Source organism: Alligator sinensis, unplaced genomic scaffold (assembly GCF_000455745.1).
Source record: "Alligator sinensis unplaced genomic scaffold, ASM45574v1 scaffold195_2, whole genome shotgun sequence".
Classification (NCBI taxonomy): Eukaryota; Metazoa; Chordata; order Crocodylia; family Alligatoridae; genus Alligator; species Alligator sinensis.
The window spans coordinates 1,306,791-1,316,754 of NW_005842253.1; the positions used below are offsets into that span (position 1 = coordinate 1,306,791).

At 44.3% G+C, this 9,964-nt stretch overlaps 1 protein-coding gene across 6 annotated transcripts in view; it reads right to left on the minus strand.

The window, feature by feature from the left end:
• The window catches only part of LRRC27 (leucine rich repeat containing 27), an 81,726-nt gene extending 80,970 nt beyond the window's left edge, over nucleotides 1-756 (minus strand). For 2 of the 6 annotated variants that reach the window (XM_025208826.1, XM_025208823.1), the window contains exon 1: nucleotides 284-756. The gene's annotated coding sequence lies outside the window, so the exon portion shown is untranslated. Of the gene's footprint in view, nucleotides 1-112; nucleotides 172-283 lie in introns of those variants that run through there. The other 4 variants (XM_006027582.3, XM_006027581.3, XM_025208825.1 and 1 more) reach the window with 3 other exon arrangements.
• Between the last annotated feature and the right edge of the window lie 9,208 nt (nucleotides 757-9,964).

Here is a 9,964-nt window from a genome sequence, read left to right on the forward strand (position 1 = left end):
CGCGAGCCCTCCCCAGGCAGAGCCGCGCCCCACCCCGCCCCTCCAAACCCCCGTCTGCCCGCGGCCCTCGCAGCCTGCGAGCGGGGGGGAGCCGCACCGCACCGCACCGCACCTCATCGCTCCGCAGCTTCCTTGTTTTGTTTACGAGCGTGTTCAGAGGCTACAAAGGACAGGGGACTAGTGGAGGCAGGGGGGGAAGGGGACTAGTGGAGGCAGGGCAGGGAAGGAGGGCTGCCTGCTGCCCGAGGCAAACCCCTCTGCTGAGGTGACTGTGGATACGAACCGCGCGGAGTTTGCCAGGCCTCCGCGAAGTCTTCAAACAACACCCGGTTCATTCCTTTGTAAGGGCGGGGAGACCCCTGACCCGAGAGGGCTGCTTACTTCAACCCACTCCGGCCTATTTCTTTGCTCCCTTTTTGCTTCAGGAGGGGGATCACTGAGACCTTTGGGCTGGAAGGGGAGGGTCTTAGCACCAGGCCAATTAAAAGGAAACACTCAGCTTGATTCTTCAAATAGTGTCTGGAAAACAGTTGCCCCCATTAGCAGAAAGGGAAACTTAATAAACGTTCCTCGGGGTGCCTCCCGAGTCTGGGGGGGCACCCGATTGCCAGGGGGGCCCGCGGCCGATCGCGGACCCAGCGGCGAAACCAGATGTGCACTTCCAATGTTGCGGCTGGCGCTTCCCGGGGGTGCACGGAGAGCTCACCCGCGTGCACCCCCTACACGTTGCCAATGTAAACGTTCATGGCTGAAATTGAAAGATCTTTCATACCAGTATCTTTCAGATATAAAAAAGGAACAAATTAAATAAGTGAAGAAAGGTGAAGATGACACCGAACAAGTTTTTCTGAACATTTCTCATTAAGCTGAGATTTTCAGCTTAATTCTCTCTTTTTTTCCCCTTTCTTTTCTAATGCTGCTTGCTGCCTTTTACTGTGAACCTGCTAATTATCCTAATTATGATATTTTAAATGGGTGGCTTAAGCACAAACTGTTGTGGGACACCTCTGATTCTCACTGATGAATTTTGTGGATTCCAGAGAAACATGAACCATTTCATGGTCTGGAAAGTGAAAGTTTGTGCTGATGGCAAACTATATTTTTCCTTCAAACGCTGCTAGTCTCAAACAATTCAGTTTTCTTCATAATAAATTTACAAATGTTCTCAAATTCGCCTGAAGAAGCCAGTGAAAAGTGAGATGGAAGGATGTTATATTATCACCACAAAATAAACCATTGCTACTGCAACAATTTTTTTTCACTTTGATAAAGGTTACAAATAAACAGCAGGAGTTGCATGCAAATCATCACTCAATGAAGTTTCATACATTATGGTAAACAATAGTGATATGGGTGATCATGCTGCAAGCATTTTAGGACTTGCCTTAATTTTACTCACATATTCAGTTTGGTTAATATAAATTGAACTATTTGCATAGTCAAAATTAAGTACCTGCTTAGTTGTTTTCAGAATTAGGAATATAATGATGGTAGATTTTTTTCATATCGGTCTCTCCGGTATCCATCCTATTTTGTAAATTTGATTTGGCTTAAAAAGTATTCATCACCTCTTTCTGTTAAAAAAGTTGTATTGTGCTAAACCCATAAAAATAGTGCTATTCCACTTTTTCCTATGTTGTATTCACTGTTTATAAAACTACTCAATTTTTTGTTGCTCCCTGTTGTTGTGATACAATTAGACCTGTTTTTAAATAGCGGCATCCTACAATTCATCTATAAAACTGAAGTGAATAATGATATAAAAGATAAGTGGGGTTTTATGTCAATCTGAAATAAATATATTTTTAAATAAGATTTGCAGCAATTGATAGAAATCCATTAGGATACAGACAAGAATAAAAATCCAAAATAACAAACATAATTTAATTCTAGAAGTGCAGGCAGACAATTCTGTGCCCTGTAATTTGACCAATAATTTGATTTGTACTACCCATAATGCTTGAAAGCTGGAAAATGAAATTGACAATACTATGTACATACAGTTTTGCTGCCCAGCCTTGTGTTTATCTAGCTGGATCCAGAAACAAAACTATTTTTTAAAAGTACAGTGTATTGATTGTTTACATTTTATAAAAGCACATAAGCCAAATTCATTTGCACAAATGTCAGATACACAATGTGTGAGATCTTTTTTGGGATACAATTCCTGATTGTAGCAGCAAGAAATTATATCACATAAACTGATAAAGTGCTTTGTAGCAGGATACAGAGGCCTTATTATTTACAAGTAAGCAAACTGCTAATTCCCTGCTGACACCTGTGCACTGGGTTGTATAACAAGCAAGAGCTTGGGACTAAGCCAGCCAGACTCTTAGATGTGTCGTATTAGCTTAGGGTTTTGATCCTGCAAAGTCTTATGAATCTGCTTAGCTTTATAAATGTTAAGCAATCCTAATAGGCAGAGACTTCAGACCTCAAAAACTATCACATAGAATCTGAGTTATTTCAGAATTGAGCTGTTCGCAAATTAGCTTTTCTATTCCATGGGAAAATTCAAAGTTCCAAAATAAATAAATAATTTAGGTTGGAATGAGAAGTGTAATATTGGACATTTTCTGCAATAAGGAAATACTTAAAGGCTACGGACAGAAGTTACACATAAACCAGTGTAAGTGATCAGGAACTGGCTTAAACCTGTAACAGAACAGAAGTTCAGTGCACTTACACTACTCTTAAAATGGCTGAAATGGATTTAAAATAAACCTGGTTGAATGTAGTACCAGGCTTAACTGATTTAGGTCAAACCAGTTTATGGAACGTCTGTCCCAGATCCCCTCCTGATTCAACTTAACTCACAGTCCTCCAGCATCCCAGGATGCTGGGCCCTAGACTGTGCTCTCTGCTCTAGCAAAGCAGGGCAGCCCCACCCCCAGCTGTAGGTGGAGTGGGGGGAGCTTTTCCATCCCTGGCAGCTGGAAGCCAGCCAGCCAAGAATCAGCCTGGCTCCCAGCTGGGGTGGGGCGAGTAAAGCTTCCACTGCGGGTTTCCCTCCATGCTGGGCACAGCCTGGCTGGAGGTCCAGAGCTGGGAGGGGCATTTCCCCCACAACTGTCTCCTCAGCCTGCCCGCCATCCAGGGAGGGGACGTGGCCAGGTGATTGCCCCAGCTCCTGGCTCTGGTGCGGGGAGTAAAACCCCCACTTTGGGCTCCCCCCACCTTCAACCAGGCTGGGGGTCCAGAGTCCAGGTGGAGGGGAACCATTTTCCCCCCTCACTCCGTCCAGCCAAGGAGGGGGCATGGTTAGATAATCGCCCTAGCTCCCAGCTAAGGTGTAGAAAGTAAAGCCACCACTGCTGGTTTCCCTTCAGCCAGCCTGCTGGCTGAGGAGGGGCATGGCCAGGTGATTGCCCCAGCTGCCAGCTGCAGGGAAGCTCACAGTGAGGGCTTTACTCCCCCACTCCAAGCCAGGAGCCGAGGCAGTCACCTAGCCATGCCTCCTCTGCTGGCAGGCTGGGGGTCTGGAGCTGGGTGCTGGGGGTGTTTCCCCCCCACTCCCTCCTCAGCTGGCCTGCTGGCCAAGGAGGAGGCATGGCTGGGTGATTAACCTGGCTCCTGGCCCTGGGTATGGGGGGTGGGGGTGAAAAGAAGAAGAAGTGCCCTGCTGGGCCTCTGTTTCCACTGGGTAACTTACTTGCAGGACATAACTGAAGAAGTTTCTTAGAAGGAAAAGGTCTGTGACAGCTACCTACTGCCAGTTTGAAACAATGAAGAGACTTAAGTCTATAAGGCTAAGTATAGACATTCGGGGGCATTACAGGGAGGTTAAATCAGAACAAAACGTCTACCCAGTATCGGGTAAGTCAAGATGGGCGGCGAGTAGGGGGTTGGGGGTCCAGCAGGCTGGAGAGTATCAGGGGTCTGGTGGTGGGGGAGGCATGACCCATGAGAGTTGGGGGGCAGTCATGACCCACAGGGTGCAGTGGGCAGGACCGGCAGAACCTGCGGGTGGGGTGGGTAGGCCCTGTGCAACCCGCAGGCAGGGCAGGTGGGACCGGTGCAACCTGCAGGTGATGAGGGGGCCTGTGCAACTTGCAAAGGGTGTGGGGTGGGGCAGGTGTAACCCATAGAAGGGGTGGTGTGGCCAGGGCAGGCATGACCCATGAGGGGTGGGGAAGCCAGCATGACCCATGGGTGGGGTGGGGGCAAGTTGGTCTTAAGGATGTCTTCGAAGTGCTTTCTCTGCCCTCCTTTTGAGCATACGCTTTGACTGATCTGGAAGAATAAAACTTGCTTTGGGAGTCTGGAGTCAGACATGCAAATGATGCTGCCAGCTGAGCAAAGTTCACGTTAGATGATTATCGCTTCAATGCCTGTGTTGTATGCTTGCAAGAGGATACTACTGTTGGTGCATCTGTCTACCCACTGGATTCAAAGGATCTTCCACAAGTTGTTTTGATAGTACTTCTCCAGTGACTTGAGGTCTCTCCTGAATGTTGTCCACATTTCAGCTCCGTACAATAAGGTGGGGCTCATGACTGCTTTCTAAACCATGATACCGGTTTCGGGTCTGATGCCGTGATCTTCAAACACCCAGCGCTTGCACATGTGAGGTGATGTTGGATTTCTTGGTTGATGTCAGCCTTCTGTGAAAGAGGGCTTCTGAGGTACGGGAAATACTCAGCGGTCTCCAGAGTCTCACCTGGAGCTGAGGACTGCTCATTAAGAGTTTGTTGATGGACATCAACGGGAGATGGAAAAACAGGAGCATCAGAAACAGGGTGTCGCAGACTGAATCAAGAACCCAGAGCCATCCACCCTGCATGGAAACGTGCCCAAGCTGCAACAGTCTTTTGATCCCAGATAGGCCTTGTCAGCCATCTTTGGGCACACAGATAAGACAATCGTGGACGACAATTATTCTCAACTGTGAGGGATTGCCGATGATGGTGATGATGAGATAGCAAAAGATTTCTTGGGGTAAAGGGTTTTTAAACTAGCAAAGGCAGTAGCTGTAAGATAGAGCTCCACAAATTCAGACTAATAAAAGATATCACATCTAATAAAAGACAACATATCTACCCAAAGAACCTTGTCTGCCTATGTCTTTAGACCAACACCGCTACAAGCAACATCCCACAAATTCAGACTGGAATTTTTTTTTTTGGTGGGAAGGGGGAGCATTATTTGTCTGTTTTGTGTGTGTTTTTTTTAGGGATTTACCACTGGAAAAATATTTAAAATCTTTACATTAAGACTGGGTGTATTTCTAACATGTGCAATAAAAAACATTCTGGTGATCTTTTCTTTGAAATGCTCTAGTGTCTATGTGCCTGGAGGCAGGGACTGGAAATTGGGGAGGGGTTGCCTTTGAGTCATGGTTACACAAAGAGATTTGGACTGTGATGATAAGCCAGAGATATGGAGACAGGATCTCTGTAAATAGAACTGAACCAGGACAAGGAACCAGAAATTAAACAGAGACAGGACTGGGACCAGGATAAGTGAGAGGGAATGGGCCAGAATGAGTCAGGCGCACACAGAAGAATTTACCCAGAAGGATATCCTTTCAGATCTTGGAAAGAAATCCAATATTCCTGAGTCTCACCAGTGCCCTGCTATCAGAACATGTCTGTGAACACCCCTGGCAAAGTATTTCATTCTCTTCTAGTGCTGGTTCCTATAGAGAATGACAACCAGATAGAAAACAACCACCTGCAACTGCTATCACTTCCTCTGTTATCTCAAGTAGCAAGCATCTGTGCAGTGTATTTAAAGGTTGTAAACCCAAATGACCCATGTGTTTATATTGTGCCAAAATGTCTAGTTTTTTGTTTGTTTTTTTAAACATAGGAAGTTGCATACAGGCATGTTAAAAATTCATTATTATGGTTGTTTGTAAAGTCCATCACTCAAAAGTTAGGGAATACAGAAATAAAAATTACCTGCACAATGTTATTCAGCCCACTTCTGCATATGTATTATGACATAGTCCTTCATTCCCTGAACACATGCCTTTTTATCCCACAGGATAGGGGATATTGTTATATTATGGGTCAGAAGAAACTTTGTTAAATGTCATGGACATAACAACTGTCTTCCATGCCAGCCTGGGCTTGCTCTGCCCCAGCACACGTGTAGACGCTGAGCCTGGGAGTGGTTTACTCCAGCTCAAACAGCTCCAGAGCCTTAATTTCATGTGTAGATGCACCCAAGAACTACTAATTTGATAAAAGAAGAATGATGGAGAATACTGATAGCTGTATATATTATTGCTATGTGGGACAGACAGGTTTGGAAAAACGTATAAATCTTTTGGTCCTTGTATCAGTTCCAGGATCATCCCAAATGTCAACCTTGTTATCTCTGAGGAGAATATATTACTGCATGTATTTCCTGAACACCAGACAACATATTATGAATGGAAATGTCTTGCCCTTGCAGCCACATGTGTTTGAATGATATGGAAGAAAAAGCCAAATGTCAGAAGGACAGGTGAGTGAAATCCCTGACTACAAGTGGCTCAAATTCTCACATTTATGGTCTCACAGCAATGGAAACCTCTGTAAAAAAATTGTCCTCATCTGGATTGAATAAGATGAAGAGTCCATGCACAATAATTTGAATACCTTTCTACATCTCATTTACATATTGATACAAACTGCTAATTAGGCTATTGCTGACTATTGTAAGAACACAAGTACGGTGTGATCGCTAATATTTTGAAATCCTTTTTACTTAAAATGTACTTTCTAGGCTAGTTGTCTGACTAAATCCTAATTATAACACTATTTATAAAAAAAATAAAGAAAAAAAGAGGCAAGAGAACTAAATATATGCAAGGGAAATTCTACACAGAGTAATGTTGTGGTGCAAACATAACTGCTTTAATTTAAGCAAAGGGTAAACATTTATAGGGGTGCACTGATAAAGATTTTCTTGGCGGATACCAATAGCTGATGATTAACCATTCATATTGGCCAATCTGATAACTGAAATTTAGTAATAATGCAAGGCATTTTAAACTACAGACATAAATGAATCTTTTTTGTTTGTTTTTGCATTTATAACACACACACACACACACACACACACGCCTCCTGTCTGCTCTGGCCCTTTATGAGGAAGGTGGTGACCACCTTATTCCCATGCACGTCACCCCTTGCCCATAGCAAGGTGGGCAGGGCAGACCCTCGTGTGGATTGCAGCACTGGGCATGTTGGGAGCCCCAGAGCACGCTACTGCCTCAGCACCGGTGGGCCTTGTGCAGCCGAGCTCCCACAGTCACAGGGGAAAAGCCACTTTTGCAAAGGCTCCTGGTACCTAGCATAGCAGAATGTCCCTCGTGCAGCGCCTTACCCCATCTGTGTGCAGCCCAATGTCTCCATGGCAGCTCCGGTGTTCAGCCCCCTCCGCGCGCATGCATGGTGTTGCTACGGAGTGGCAGCAGCAACAGCAGCAGAAGCCGGTAATGGTCCCTTTGTTGCTGAGTGTGGCACTGTGACCGCACCCTGGCACCCCATCCCTCTCCCACTACTTGCTGGGACCTGCGACTACTGCAGGCTTGTGCCAGCAATGGGGCATGAGGACTGGACTGTGCTCCCCAGGGTGCTCTGGCTGTGCAGCTGTAATTATTGGCTACAATGACCAAAAAAAGCCAATAGCCAATAATGTAATTTCTCCTTTTATCGGTGATGATCGGATAGCCAACCGATATATCGGTGAACCCTTAAACATTTATATTAATTTTGTTACATAACATTAAAACATATAACATTATGTACAGGTTCCCTATTACTGAATCATTAAAGAAACCCAGAAAACAGTTCTGGAAGCTAAATTACTTGGCAGGTTCCATCTAATAAAAACAGAAATCTTGTCAATCACTTTAGAGGCCCAAGTGTTGTAGCTTTATCTTTTTATGGTTTAATAAACATTTTTCAAGTGAATTTTCAAAAAGGTAAGGCACATTTAGAATGCTTTGTAATTTAATTGTGAACTACAATGCTTAATAATTATAAAAATTATACCATGACTTTCAATGCTAATTGTTCAAATCATTATTCTAATTAGCCAGTTGTGTCTTTGGAGTGATATTTAAATCCTTCATGAAGCACGGTCCTATCGCAATATCGCCTTTTCTCATATGATAGATATCTAGACAATTATTATGTAAATGAGAAGAGGGAAGTAGGATAATAGCAATAAAAATCTTCCTTCCTAGTTTTGTGTTATTTTCAGTAAATCAATGCGACCGACTTTACCAGGAAAGGCAGCCAGTATGGACAATATTTCCTTCTACAACTCATTCTGTTTTGCGCAGATAACTCAACTGTTTTGGAAATGTATCTTTTAGGTAAAAATATTTTATCTACTTATCTGTCCTCCTTTAAATTGTGAACAAGAACCATTCCAGTTCAAGTGTCCGGAAAGAACCCAGTGCATATGAAGTGCAGTCAAAAACTAAAAACAGCAAAGGCTACAGAAAAAGACACCAAATAAAAAATATATCATTCAACAAATTAGGGCTATCCCAGAGGGATAATCTGGGAGGGTTTGGCCTACACTACTTTTGAAACAAGTGCTCAAGCACAGAATTCAAACATGGGATTTCTCTCCTGTAGGATAATTCTAAACATCAATGTTTTGTGAATATGCACAGAGGACTGCAGAGTTGCTTTGCAGCTGTCAGGGTCGGAAACCTCCCTGAGGCAGGCTCCAATGGCAGTGTTGTCTAGAATTTAGTGAGCCTTGACATGGCATATGTGAAATGCAATTAGACAACCATTTAGACATGGTCTTCCTGATAAACAGAACTGCCCAGAGACTCAGTGTCAAAAGAAATCGAGTGGATTTTTAGGTTTGGTTCTAGTGAAACCTCAAGGACCTTTTGACATCAAAAGTAAGAAGAAGAGACTCTCAGGATGGGCTTGCACATGTGGGAAGGATAGGCCAATAGGCTTGTTATGATGAAGTGTCAGAAAAGATGCAAGTGTATCATGTCATAAACTTTTCTTTCTGAAACTGTACATAATTTATGAGACGCCCAAATACAAGCCTAGTCTTTGTTGAGACCATGCCTATGTACCACTATACTGTCAACTGCTAAGCTGTCAAGAAGCTCCTTGGATGGGTCAGAATAGTGATCTGAGACCAAACTCTTAGGTTCATAGGAAAATAGGGCTGGAACAGACCTCATAAGGTCATGTAGTCTAGCCCCCTGCTTAAGGCAGGATTTTTTGACTAAACTACCCCAGCCATAGGCAATGCATAGGGGGGACATGGGGGGACATGTGCCCCCCTGACAGGGGTGTCCCCGCCACCAACAGTGGTGTTTGCAGATGCTCACCAGCTCTGTCCCCATCGCCAGCACTGCCAGCAGCTTCTGCAGGTGCCCCCGCAGACTGAGGCACCAGTCACCAATAAGTATCTACCTAACCTGCTTTTGAACATTTCCAAAGATGGAGATTCTACAATTTCTCTAGGTAGCCTGTTCCAACGCTGACCACCCTCATAGTCAGAAAGGGTGCCTATACATGTGCCCCAGGCTGCTGAAGTATCACATGTATTCAGCATTCTATGTTTCAAAATAGTGGCAGGGGCACTTTAACTAAAACTCAGTGAACAAGCGTTAGTTAAAGCACCCCCATGGCCATTTTGAAATGCGGGATGCTGAATACATGCGACACTGAGGCATTTTAATTAGAGCAGCTGTTCAGGCACTGCTCTAATTAAAACTCCCCCCTCCCACCCCAGAGCATGTGTATAGATACCCAAAGTTCCTACTATTCTCCAACCTGCTGAAGCTTGAGGCCATTGTTCCTAGTCCTGTCCCCTATGGCCACACAGAAAAACTCATCTCTATCCTCTTTGTAATCTCCCTTCAGATGTTTGAAGACTTACCAAATCCTGCCTCAGTCTTCTGTTCTCTAGACTAAATAATTCTAATTCTTTCAGCCTTCCTCATAAGGCTTGCTGCCCACTCCAGTAATAATTTTGTTGCTCT